Source organism: Haliotis rufescens, unplaced genomic scaffold (assembly GCF_023055435.1).
Source record: "Haliotis rufescens isolate VD_foot unplaced genomic scaffold, xgHalRufe1.0.p SCAF_2, whole genome shotgun sequence".
Classification (NCBI taxonomy): Eukaryota; Metazoa; Mollusca; class Gastropoda; order Lepetellida; family Haliotidae; genus Haliotis; species Haliotis rufescens.
This window is the reverse complement of record NW_025963890.1, coordinates 11,766,935-11,781,183: the sequence shown is the minus strand read 5'-3', so window position 1 is coordinate 11,781,183 and position 14,249 is coordinate 11,766,935. Positions and strand designations below refer to the sequence as shown.

Here is a 14,249-nt window from a genome sequence, read left to right as displayed (position 1 = left end):
TATGTAAGGGAGGACTCACCTGGCTAGTGCACAACCTGAAGGAGGACTCACCTGGCTAGTGCACTATGTAAGGGGGGACTCACCTGGCTAGTGCACTATGTAAGGTAAGACTCACCTGGCTAGTACACAACCTAAGGGAGGACTCACCTGGCTAGTGCACTATGTAAGGGAGGACTCACCTGGCTAGTGCACTATGTAAGGGAGGACTCACCTATCTCATGCGCTACTTAAAGGAGGATTCATCAGTCCTGTCCATTGCATCACTCCGTCACATGCGCTACTGCTACATTCTGGGATGACAATCTCAGTTTGAGTCCCAGCTGTCCAGCTGTATGGGGAAATATGTATGTCTCATTGTTATCACTCTGCACCAGCAATTTACATTTAAATAATAATAATAAACTTCAGAGGTCCTTGATAATTTACTATTAAAGGTTATTCCTACTGTGTAATAAGTGAGTTATACTAATATGTCTACAGAGTTCCCTACATTCTTTCAGTGAAGTAACCAACTTTTTGAATTCTAGCTGAGGCGATGGACAATTGATTGAAGTATTTCAGAGAAAGCCAACCATTCAGCACAGTGTCTGGTGTTGCAATTTTTCATAAACTATTTGTTTGATGTTTTGGTTGGTTGGTTTGTTGTTTAACGCCGAACTCAGCATTATTCCAGCTATATGACGGAGGTCTGTAAATAATCGAGTCTGGACCAGACAATCCAGTGATTAATATCATGAGCATCGATCCACGCAATTGGGGACCGATGACATGCATCAACCAAGTCAGCGAGCCTGACCACCCGATCCCGTTTGTCGCCTTTTACGACAAGCATAGTCACCTTTTATGGCAAGCATGGGTTGCTGCAGTCCTATTCTACCCCGGGATCTTCACGGGTCCTATTTGTTTGATATGAGCTGCTATAAATAAAGGCCATGTATAATTAATTACTAATAATATGTAAGTGGCAGAGAAGCTATGAAAAGGGTTAGGTCAGAGTGGTAACCAAAGGACTTGTATATTTTGGTAAAACATGTGATTACATGAATGTGTAATAAATTCATGATAATGTATGCAGTATGTGAGGAATTCTAAGAGCTTGCTTTGATTTGTTGGTGGGTTTGAGCTGAAAATGTTTTACGTTGTTTTGACTGTTATCATGTTTTTCAGTATTGATCATGATGAAATATATGCTTTACACAACAATGACATTTTTTGGTTATATTTTCAAGTTTATTTTTTAGTGTATGTCAAACATGTTTTTTGTTTGATGTTCAACAATGTTCCAGCTATATGACAGCGTTCTGTAAATATTTGAGTCTGTACCAGACAATCCAGTGATTGACATAATGAGCATTGATCTACACAATTAGGATATGATGACATGCATCAACCATGTCAGGGAGTCTGACCACCCGTTAGTCAGTCGCCTCTTACAACAAGCATGGGCTGCTGAAGAACAGTCCTAACCCAGATCTTCATGGGGTTGAAACATAAGTGGTAAACTGACTAAACCCTCTTGGTGCCACAGGACCATATATGGTCCCGAGAAAATGCCCTTTATAAACCGTGAATTTAGATATCAAATACGTTTTTGAAACAGCGACGTCATCACAGTGCGGCACAGCGGTATGCACGCTGACTGACATCCAGGCACCATGAGGGAAGACGTTTGGAGGGCAGAAATAGAGATTATGTCCTACTTGTGTTCTTGTATTATAGGCATAAAATGATAGATAAAATAATAGTAATTAGCAACTCATTAGGACACTCATAGTAATTATATAAATAAGCAATATGAGGGGCTAACAGAGTAAGAAATAGGTATAACACATGGGAAGATATAGGAAGGGCAGGCGATATAGGAATTGAACACAGGAGACATACTGGGTCACTGTTAACCAGGGGTGACAGTAGTAGGTCGAGGGTCGGGGTGCTAGGGCAAAACAATAAAGGTAACATAGCAAGGGAATATACAGGTTGCCAAAGACAAAATAGATTGAGAGAGGAACGTAGAGGAAATTGCCCTCGGATTCATATATGGTTTGGGGGCGGGAGGGGGATAGTACAGACTCCGGGAGTCAAGGCGGTCACATTACCACAAGTCCTAAAAAGAACCTAGGGATTAGACTAGAGTGGGCTAGGACGACCTAATGTCAGGGGAGAAAGGTGGTTGACAATGATACATGGAAACATGAGAAGAACTGTGACGTAGGTACCGGTTAAATAGGGGGAAAAGCCCCCAGATCGAGAGAGCGGCTGGGAGGACTACATCTGGACTGGTGCTCCGCTCTCGGCTTGTTGTCACGATCTTCCGAACCAGAAACCAAACTTAGGCACCAGCATTTCGACTGAGACTGAAGCTTTGCGGCCGAAGTCTCGCATTTAAGTGACAAATAGAGTGGGTTGACCGGCAACACAAAGTGGGAATAAAAGCTGTTAAACGATGTCAGGTGACGGCGTGCAGTTGTTGCACAAGCGAGGTAACGTTGCGCAGCGGTTGCGCAAGTAAAGTGGAACTGTGCGGCGGTCGCACAAGTGAAGTGACGTGGTGCAGCGGTTGCACGAGAACTTCCACTGTGAGGGAGATTACAGTCGTTGGGAGGAACGGTGCAGACGTTTGCACATCCGGAACGGTGCAGACGGTTGCACATCCGGAACGGTGCAGACGGTTGCACATCCACGGACCACTCCGGGCTTACAATGGAGGGGCTTTCGGAGAGACGAGCGGATGGTTACACCTGGACCCAGTGGTGGAGTGACGTACCAGGAAGTGATGAACAGAACTAACAATTATGACATTTTAACATTTTGTGTGGTGCCAAGTTTCATTGGACCGGGCCTGGTTAGGTAAGCAATATTTTGATGCATTGTGTTGAATACATATTGTAAAAGAACGAGATCCTTGAACATAATCATGCCACTAACACAAGACTCAAACAATAACGGTACAACTGTCGATCAACAGTGTCGGCGTGGGTCGGCTTTATTTTCTATGCCACTCACAAGTTGTAAGGTCGTTCCATCTGACCTAGTGAGCCGAGCACTTGCACTCCGGTAGCATACCAGTCTCATGGTGCCAGTACGCACGGCTTGTCGAGGTAATTGAGAAATAAGTGCTCCTAACAACCTTGAAGAAAACTTTTCCCAATGAAATTCCCCGCTCTCAATCATTGCGCTAAAAAGTGCCAATGACCTTATTGACATAAAACAACAAATGTTGAGCCATTTACTTACTTCTTACAAGTGGTCAGACATCCAACGGCTATAATTGGTCGAAACAAGGATGATTTTATCAGGGATCTTGTTCTTGGAAATGCATCTCAGAATATAAAAATATTTGTGATTACTAGACGATATTCTACACTTGCTAAAGTTATTTAGAACACAGCTTACGCTGCCGGGTCCCCTCAGTTTGAGTCAAAAGTAATCATGCAATGCACTTACTGAGTGAACAGGTGGACTAGCCCACTAATTCGCGACAATCTTCACTCCAACCAGTAAATGTTGTTAATTTGAGCCAGTACCTTCGTGCCCAAAACACCACAAGACACACACACCTACCTAGAGCCCTAGAGACACATACACAGTCAACATTTTACTGTCCTCAAAATAACAGTCATAATCCAGGGAAAACCACAATGGCAGTGGTGGCCGTTTCACCCAACAGGGAAATTTTACAAATAGAGCAGAAAGTTTCCACCATCCCCCGGGCGACAATACACGTGTGGAGGAGGTAGTATACTACACTCCAATGCAGGGTTTCGCATGTTACTCACAGGACACTTTGTGACAAAAGCCTAACCTCTCCCGGCCAGCAATCCCCCCCACCCCCCATCACTGAACCTGATACTCATGAACCATGATCTTATCAGTTGTTCTCCTGCTCCAGTAAAACAGGCAGGGGCGAGCTGGTCCGAGTTGTTTACGTTATGGCACTGATGGTATGGGCCAGTGTCTATTCACTAAAAAAACAGTTATCCCTTGAATTACGATCAATATGGTAACCATCTATATACATATGGGCCTTCAGCCCATTTAGGCAATTCATTAAGCATTATAAATGATGGCAGTTATGGGGTAGGCGCACACTGAGGTATGTTAGTACAAGAAACCCTTAGTAAAAAAAACCAATCACACAAACAAAACAACAACAAAAACAACAACATAATTTTGACAGAAACCAATAACTCCAAAAAATTTGAAAAAAGGTCCAAACCGAGATGACAGATTCAGCTTCGGAAAATTGTAGACTTGCTTCATTTTTAGGGCTATATCGTTATTTTAACTGAACTTCTCCCCGTTACATAAATACCACCAGAAGACCACGAGCATCAATAGTAGGTAGCACTGGGGGAAACATGATGTTCATAGGACCTGCAGGGGTATGAACACCGTTGTAGGACTATTAAGATAATTCTTATTATGTCAAATATTGAATCCAGTTTATTAGTTCTACTTCATGAAAAAACAAAACCACCAACAACAACAAAAAAGACCTAAAAAACCCAAAACAAAACCTACTTGATTCGTTAATCAAAAGCATTTGTTTATTTTTTTCATCAATGTCTACTGTGGTACCTCTGATATTTTCGTACAAAATTGACTTGATAAACGTTTCATGATAAAAGAGTTATATTTTGTAATATGTGATTCCGCGTTGAAAAGCATTAAAAAGGCAATTGTGTTACGCCCAATGAACGAAAATCCAAATGGTTCAGCTACAAGTGGACCAATATCTTCTTAATCTGCAGAACATAGATAAGATAATATTTATTGCAGAAACATTCCATTATGGGACTGATGCAATTTTGTAAAGATGAAACATTATGATTCATATATACATTTATACAGACATACAGAATTTACATCCCGGTAGTCACAAAAAAACAAATCAATATTACATATTTGATGATATTATTATACATAAAATGTCAACGGTTGGACAGTTCGTCACGCTGAAAACCGTGTTCGATTCCCGACATGGGTATAATGTGTGAAGCCCATTTCTGGTGTCCCCCGCCGTGATATTGCTGGAATATTGCTAAAAGCGGCGTGAAACTAAACTCACTCACGCACTCACTCAACGGTTGATTAGGATGAAGGGGTATTTATTGTTGAAAATAATAGACATGGAAACAAAGGATTGACCGGTACTCGTATCAAAGTCGTATGTGTTCAGTTCGACAGGGGTGTTACGCCTGGAACTACATTCGGCGACTACCGATCGTTATCTTAAGTTCAATTATATAAATGATATTGTTAGTGTTCGATTATTAACATACATATTGGTTTGAAACCCTGTAACGTGATGGATACGCAGACAGTTGAACATGTTGTGACTTCTTTTGATGACGAATTCGGCAAAACGACCGCCCCAGTCGTCATCCCGGGAAAATTATGGCGAAAATTGTGTCGGCTCTCCCTATTTTTGAAATGTCTTTCTGGATACATTTTTAACATGGGAGAACATTGGGGCAAAACCCATTTAGCAGACGGAAGGTTCAAAACTTACAAATGTCATCACTTCACGTTGAACCCTCCAATACTTTTTACGCCCAGCCCCCCCTGATTTGGCCGACCGTATAGGAAGGGCCCTCTATCTAGCAGCAAACCCAGGATCCCTGACCGATGTTCCTGAATCGTTAGGTATAGGAGCTGCCGTACTTTTAATGTACGGTTTATACTACGACTTACCAACTTTGGTAGTACTAGGTGTTCAGACGGAGAATTGGACGTGGACGTGGCTATCCTCTTCCAATTAACACAGCTACAGACGGACATGGGGGCCGACCTACAGAGTTATGAAGAAATATTCTGGCAATTAGTGGATATTCCTAGATCAGTCATCGGACGAACTCTGTCCAAACCAATTACGCCGGAAGTACTGAAAAGTTTAACAATGGGAAGGGGCCATCTTCCTTTTAGACGATCACAATTTGCGTTGCGGCATGTCTTGACGCGATGCGCCCTTTGTTATAAAGACACATTTCCGATTAATGATCCAGGAACAAATTTTCCAACAGTAACATTTTGCAAATGGTGTCGCCGGATACAACACGTGGAATGTGCAGCCGCCCTTCTAAAACAGTCTGGCTTATCCTATCGCATAGTGACGCTCAACGCAGGGACACCAAATGCCCGACAGTATATAGAACTTGACTTCCCTACTAGCCACTATTCGGAGGCATTCGAAGTGCAGCCAGGGTTCATGGAGGGTCTTGTTCCTCCACCTTTAGACCTCAGATTCAATTTAGATCAGTGTTCAGTCTGTAGGGTACCTTTCGGCTTTGATTTCATGGAGGTGCCGAGCGAAATTCCACCTCTATTGAACAAGAATCCGGCCTTCACACCGCCCAAACATCCCCTCGATAGATTCGACGTAAGGACCCTCTTGAATTATTTCAGATCGTCAACAGTACGAATACGACCGAGAAAACCGGTACGAATATATTTAAGCCAGTCGTCCCCTCCAATAGAATTTCCAAAAAGGTTGATGGATGAGACCAGACGCCTCACAGGTGCGCTCCATCGTAGACTCGTGGAGACGAGGGCGCTACAAATTAGACTGTTCTACCCTCCTCAAAGGTCAACCTTTTCGGACGAATATTGTTGGAACAAGGGGGTATCATGTACTCGGTTAGCAGACTGGTTGAATCAGGACAATGGCTCAAACGAAACATAACATAGTTGTGCGGCAATAAGAATCGTCTCACAGAGAAGTCACACATAATCAAAGCGTTTACGTCTCTTAACTCTATAACGTATAAATGTCGTTTCGTAAGTAACGTATTCCTTGTGTCCATCTATGTATTCTGTGTTATTTATTGGTATTGAGGGTGTACCCATGAATATATATTCGAAGATTATTACTCCTATTGAAACTGAATCAGTGCAAATCTTGTGCAAATATATGCAAATATGTGGCTCATTGTTATTAGAATCATGCCAATGTTTGTGTATTAGACGTGTATATCTATTGAAATTGTATTCACGTGTGTGCGTATTTTCTGCAATTGTTCAAGGTCTACCAACACTATGGTCACAATTATTAATTTAAAAAAACAAAACAGTACGTAACAGAACAAACCAACCTGAACCAACCCAGATTCCCACGGCACTCTACCTTAATAGTGTGAGGACACACTCTTCGTCAGACCGGGGGTCGTATTATAGGCATAAAATGATAGATAAAATAATAGTAATTAGCAACTCATTAGGACACTCATAGTAATTATATAAATAAGCAATATGAGGGGCTAACAGAGTAAGAAATAGGTATAACACATGGGAAGATATAGGAAGGGCAGGCGATATAGGAATTGAGGAGCAAAGGAGACATACTGGGTCACTGTTAACCAGGGGTGACAGTAGTAGGTCGAGGGTCGGGGTCCTAGAGCAAAACAATAAAGGTAACATAGCAAGGGAATATACAGGTTGCCAAAGACAAAATAGATTGAGAGAGGAAACGAAGAGGAAATTGCCCTCCGATACATATATGGTTTGTTTGGTTGTTGTTGGGTTTGTTGTTGTTTTTTTTGGGGGGGGGATGTAGTACAGACTCCGGGAGTCAAGGCGGTCACATTACCACAAGTCCTAAAAAGAAGTTAGACAAGAGTGGCCTAAGACGACCTAATGTCAGGGGAGATAGGTGGATGGCCAATGACAATGAAAAAAATGAGTAAGGCCATGACGTAGGTCGGGAGTAAAAAAACAAGGAAACGGGAGGTTCGGGACGGCTGGAGGATCCCACTTGAACACTGTGGTCTCGTTCTAATATTCGGAAAAGAAACATACAAACCTCCAGTATTTTGACTAGGGACTGAAGCCTTGCGGCCGAAGACTCTTAATAATCAAAGTGACTATAGAGTGGGTTGACCAACAACACTAGAGTGAATAAAAGCTGTTGAACGAAGATCACTCTTTGTGGTTGTTGGAGTAACTACGGTAATAGATCCAAGGCCCTCCGGTACTGACATTGTACATCCCTGAGTGTCAGCACCAAGAACGAGGGGATAGCGTAGTTAGGTCGAAGAGGTACTCGAATTGCCACCCTGGTAATTAACAACAATTGCCGACTACTAACAACTTAAAAGTACCTTGGATACTTGCTGCTGTGGGTGGCCAGGTGGTTCAGTGTTGTCTCCCTTTGTTCAAAGGATCCACTGGTTATTCAGGCCAGGTTCCAAAGATTGTGATCCAGGTACATACATCGGCACCTCCTTTTGTGGGTTTTACCAAGTTGTTAAACATGTAAGACAGTCTATTTAGCTTTCCCTTGTTGCTTTCGCAGGCTGTGGTATACTGACACACATTGAAAATGCATATTCAAATTTGTGTAATATTTGTCAAAATGGCCCCAAAGATCAGATTAAGTTCTCCTGTGTATTCAGACGAGATATTCTCCTGTGCACTCATTTTGTCTCACAGCCATCATTTTTTGTCAAAGGAGTTAAAATGTATTGGTAAAAACGTTTTCTTGTCATTCATATTTCAGATTAAAGTGGATTATGTATTCCCATTGTGTGTTTGTATATAGCTTAAATGGTGCTGAGTGAGTGAGTTAAAATTTAACTTGGCAATGGCATTGGTTCAGCCCCATAGGAACAGAACAGGTTATGGAATGCTGTAACAGGCGACTATGCTTGTCATAAGAGGCGACTAACAGGATCGGGTGGTCAGGCTCGCTGACTTGGTTGATGCATGTCATTGTATCCAAATAGCGTGGATCGATGCTCATGATGTCAATCACTGGATTGTCTGGTCCAGGCTCGATTATTTACAGACCACCGTCATATAGCTGGAATATGGCTGAGTGCGGCGTTAAACAATAAACAAACACAAGATTTCAAAGAACGTTATACGACTCTTGCTCAACATGTATTAATTTACAATAATAAGATGTCTAAGATACCCGTCAGCATTATGCGGTTTTTTAATATTTTTTAAAAGTTTTGAATGTTAAAAAATAAAACCATGTAGACGTATTCTTTGACTTCTGACTCAGCGCCTGTACAGTTCATATTTTGAATATAATATCGCAAAATTTAGATATTTTCAATTGAAAATCAAATATGATAAAATCAACTGGGAGGCATGAGCCTCATTTGTATTAATCAAATTTTTTTAAGCATTTTCGGGGCAATTTATTTTTTTCGATTAAATCCCAGCCGCCCCCCATATTGTTTTTATTTTTAATTTGGTGAAGTGAATTTCACCCTTAAGTGTGTGATTAACATTATCTTTATTCCTAGGTCCTGAACCTTATCCCACTCATTCTTGGCATATCCTTTTTTGTTCGGCGAACCATAATCATAACTTAATAATGTCATCTTAATGCCATATTGATCTTTGTCTTTATTTTTGTTTCTGTTTTCAATTATGATCAAAACAAACTACGACCAATCCTTAGACTACTAGGTATATGTTTGTGTTTGGGTTATACAAGTGAGCAAATTTTAGTTGTTTTATACTAAAACAATATGGGGACCCAGACATACTATGATGACATGTATTAACATGTAAACAAAGCAGTGAACAAAGAGATGTATGTTGAGGTACTTTTTGGCATGATGTACGATAAACCCTAAGAAATATCCAACGATGTCCTTTTCAAAAGATATTAATTGTTTGGTAAATAGATATTTCATCGCTATTTGTAAGAAAGTAAGTAAGGTCCCAATGCGATACACTGAGTCTCTCTGTTAAAGTAAGGTAGGCCGCTTGCAAGGCGAAGTCTTCAGTCCCTCTGGTAAGTAAGGTAGGCCGAAAGGCGATGTCTTCAGTTCCTCTGGTAAGTAAGGTAGGCCGCAAGGCGATGTCTTCACTCCCTCTGGTAAGTAAGGTAGGCCGCAAGGCGAAGTCTTCACTCCCTCTGGTAAGTAAGGTAGGCCGCAAGGCGATGTCTTCACTCCCTCTGGTAAGTAAGGTAGGCCGCAAGGCGATGTCTTCACTCCCTCTGGTAAGTAAGGTAGGCCGCAAGGCAATGTCTTCACTCCCTCTGGTAAGTAAGGAAGGAGGCAAGGCAATGTCTTCACTTCCTCTGGTAAGTAAGGTAGGCCGCAAGACGAAGTCTTCAGTCCCTCTGGTAAGTAAGGAAGGAGGCAAGGCGATGTCTTCACTCCCTCTGGTAAGTAAGGTAGGAGGCAAGGCGATGTCTTCACTCTCTCTGGTAAGTAAGGTAGGCCGCAAGGCAATGTCTTCACTTCCTCTGGTAAGTAAGGAAGGAGGCAAGGCGATGTCTTCACTCCCTCTGGTAAGTAAGGTAGGCCGTAAGACGAAGTCTTCACTCCCTCTGGTAAGTAAGGGAGGAGGCAAGGCGATGTCTTCACTCCCTCTGGTAAGTAAGGTAGGCCGCAAGACGATGTCTTCAGTCCCTCTGGTAAGTAAGGAAGGAGGCAAGGCAATGTCTTCACTTCCTCTGGTAAGTAAGGTAGGAGGCAAGGCGATGTCTTCAGTCCCTCTGTTAATGCCTGAGTGACATATCCACCGATGCCGGGAAAGATTAGTTTACGATGCCCGAAGAGGCTGAAAATCGGCCAAATTGAGAGATACCCGTAGGGGCGGCGGACGATCATCTGTGAGCATTGGCCATGTTTTGATATCGGGAGGACCCCGGTGGGCACATCGGAAGAAAATAACTCTGAGTTATTTTCTTGCGGCGACCAGTGGTCCACACCCCCATCGGTAATGGATCTGTGACATCTTTCGGCAGCCCACCAGTGACCTTCCAGGCACCTGCCAGACCGCGAGGGAATCGGACAAATTTTGCAGTGCGCGGGTGTGGTATGGTCATCGGAGGATAGCCGAAAGGTCATCTGCCGGAAATCGGTCAATACTTGGAATATTCCCCTCCGGTGACCGGACGATTAAGCAAAGTTGTAAGGTGACCAACCGGAACCCGGGCAAGCATCGAGCAGGCGCCGAGCGGGTATCATTCATCGGGCACCAGAAATGTTGACGTGCCTGTTCCGGAGTGTATATAATGGGCTTGAATGGGATGAGCAGCATAGAATGTCTTCAGGATGCCTGTCCCTCCACACACACTGAGACTGGCCTGGCTCAGTATGCAGTACGCTAGAGCCCGAAGCTCCCTTTGCCTTTCCACTCTTCATCTCCAAGGTTTCTGAGCGGGCTCCTTTTATAGCTAACAGTAAACGGGCGATGTTCATCCGGGCATCGGCCGGGCATCGGCCGGGCACCGCACGTTTTAGTTTACATCGGACGGGCAACGTACGGGTATTGGGAGATTACCGGCCGATTGTCGCCAGATGACCGGTCAGTCAGTGGACTGTATAAGCCTACCATTTTCTCCAAACTCCTTCGGACACCCTACAGCCACCGGACGATCATCTTTGGTTTCATGACTACTGCACCGATGTGTCACAGATGTTGGCAAAGATCTGTGGCACACCGGGGCAGGAAATGCACGAATTAAACAGCATGGAACATGCTTATACAATGACGTAATAAAAGCGTTACCAGTTTCTCTAACCAACGAATTATTTTTAAATGTAACTTTGCATTGATGACTCAATTGTGAACATAGTAACTTGGTCTCGTCGCTAAACGGCTGAAATGATGTCGATGAGACATTAAATTTTAACTCACTCACTCACTCTAACCAACGATACAAAAACAAGACAACACTCTTTGTCATTGAAAGAAATCAAACGAGTCCAGCAACTTTTGCTGATAGATGGGTCTTCTAACAGTAAGAGAACGCTGTCGACTGGCTGATATAGTTCTTTATACTGCTTTGAAATGTTTGTCCAAACGAAAAACAAACTCCACTAAATAAAAAAAACCCAGCATGTCACTGAATTTGAAATTTGCAAACACGGGAATGGCTGCTTTAAACTAAAGTAACATTCTCAGAAAAAAAATCAATTTCCCCATATGTCCCAGATTATTTCATATTTCATGAAACAACAACAGTTTCGTTTTCCTATATGGACGCCAGCTCATCCAAGTTGTTCAATTATAGGAACTGTTGCAGAACGTGCATGGACTTGGCAGCTTATGGTGTAAGGCTCTCTACTTGTGGCTGCCAAAACACACCAAATTGCTGCTAATCTGTTGTCCGTATAGTCACAGGGGAACAACCTGGTACCATTTATGATCAAAACTATAAAATAAGTTGGGATGCTGCCGACGCATATGCCAAACGGGCCAACAGAAAAGATGAACTTGTTGAAAGTCTTTCAGAGTGGGTAACGTCAGCGCATGATGGTGTCATTGGTAGAATTCACAAACTGAACAAGAGGTGACTGAACTCATTCTACCAACGCGAGCTGTCATCCAAGTCCAGCAAAAATGTATCATGAAAACCCTCAACCACAATCCTTTATATAATCAAGGAAGGGTTATCCTTATATTCTCAGAGAGTATTGAGACAAGAGGAATTTATACCATATTTATAAACACATGCTCATGATATAGTCGGAATAGTACAATGGATATGTTTCTTATCGCTATGAAAAGGGTTTTGTAGCCTCGATTTGATATCAATGCAAATAAAGTCCATTGCAACTACAACGCAAATCTGAAATATGTCTATGTTCTGAATAATACATTTGGAAAAATTAAAAACTATTACCTTGTGGCGGACTATGGTGTCCCAAAAGGTTATTTTATTATTTACTGTGGTGTTTTACATTAATGGGGATCCTAAGTGTCTGTTATAGTCCACAAATCATGCAATCCCTTAAGTTGACCTTTTAACAATAGCCTAAGAGGGTATGTAAGTCCCATATCATTCGAAGTATTTTTCTGCATTCCAGGCTTTTAAACGTAGTATATTCGTTTTTTTAACCTAAGGCTTAACTGGTACTCTGTCGCCAGTGACTGAAGGGATTATATAAATCCTGCCGGGGTCCATGCAGGATTCTAGTTATTCTACTGTCCATCGTTGACAGCTTTTTATTTCGTCTGAATATATATATCATAAATGTATCATAAATGTATAACTTCTCGTCACGATATGGCTGAAATACTGCCCGTGTTAAAAGTTAAAAGCAGTCAAGGGAAGTATCAAAGTCACCTAAATAATTGTCAGTATTACACCAGGAACCTGGAATTTCAGAGTCTATCGTTTATTATTGAGTGAGTGAGTGAGTATGGTTTTACGCCGCTTTTAACAATATTCCAGCAATATCACGGCGGGGGACACCAGAAATGGGTTTCACACATTGTACCCATGTCGGGAATCGAACCCGCTTTAACCACTGGGCTACCCGACCGCCCCTTATTATTGAAAATAAAAGAAGACAACTTGTGGGATATAACAAAGACTTCTTTAAAGTGTAGTGTAGGGATGGTAACATTGTTATTATTCATGGCAGATTATGCGGTGGAGATATTCCACGATGCCCTGAAGACCGGACACCACCGGTGTTTCCTGGGGCCAGACACTCGGCTCCCAATGATGTACATCGACGACACTCTCCGGTCCACGGTCAACTTCATGGAAGTGCCCAATGAGAAGCTGAAAAAGTAATGTTTGAACAAGATTAGGCAATAAAGTGTCATAAAATAAAAATAAAATTTTGAAACAAATTGAAATATAAGAGTGATGTTGAATTTCTTTGTGGTTACTGACTGACACTGTGCATGGTTACTGACTTTTAGATCTCTCCATCTTTTGTAACAAGAATATGTCCTGAATCAGATTTCGAAGTTAATTTGAATTACCGAGAAAATTAACAATTAGTGATAGCCATACAAGTTGTTTCTGTTTCAGCTGATTCCTGGCCCCAGGTGCTGGATGACACCAACGCTCGCCGAGACTGGGGATGGAGCCATTAGTATGACCTGGAGTCCATGTGCCGTATGATGTTCGAGAAGCTCATCCCACAATACAACCAAGTGGAGAGTGCTAAATATACAGAAACTGAGACAGAGACAGTCAAAAGATAGGCCCGTTAGGTTTTTGTTGGCGTTTTGGAGGAATTGTCTCCCTTGAATAATATGGTTATCTCCCTTTGTCGTGAATGGGTACCTTTTAGACATCTGCTATGTACTCCATAATTTGCTTGTAGATTTGTCCTGTATATATGGCTGTGTATTTTACGCCAATGGTAATTTGTATCTGTATTTTGTTTGCTTTAAGCTAATGTTTTGTCCAATTATATATGAGTTAGTAATTATGTCAGATTAGCTTATTTTTGTCTCACAGATTTGTCCTGTTTTTATGTCTGTTTGTTGGTAAAATGTTTCGACAGGACAGATTGTAAAAAAGAATCATACAATGC

General features: G+C 42.1%; 1 long non-coding RNA gene across 1 annotated transcript; it reads left to right on the top strand.

Annotated features, from left to right (window-relative positions):
• The first annotated feature begins 2,246 nt into the window (after positions 1 to 2,246).
• Positions 2,247 to 13,908, top strand: LOC124111604. The gene is made up of 3 exons (XR_006857467.2): positions 2,247 to 2,847; positions 13,341 to 13,491; positions 13,739 to 13,908. It is a non-coding gene; the product is annotated as an uncharacterized LOC124111604 (long non-coding RNA).
• Positions 13,909 to 14,249: the final 341 nt, after the last annotated feature.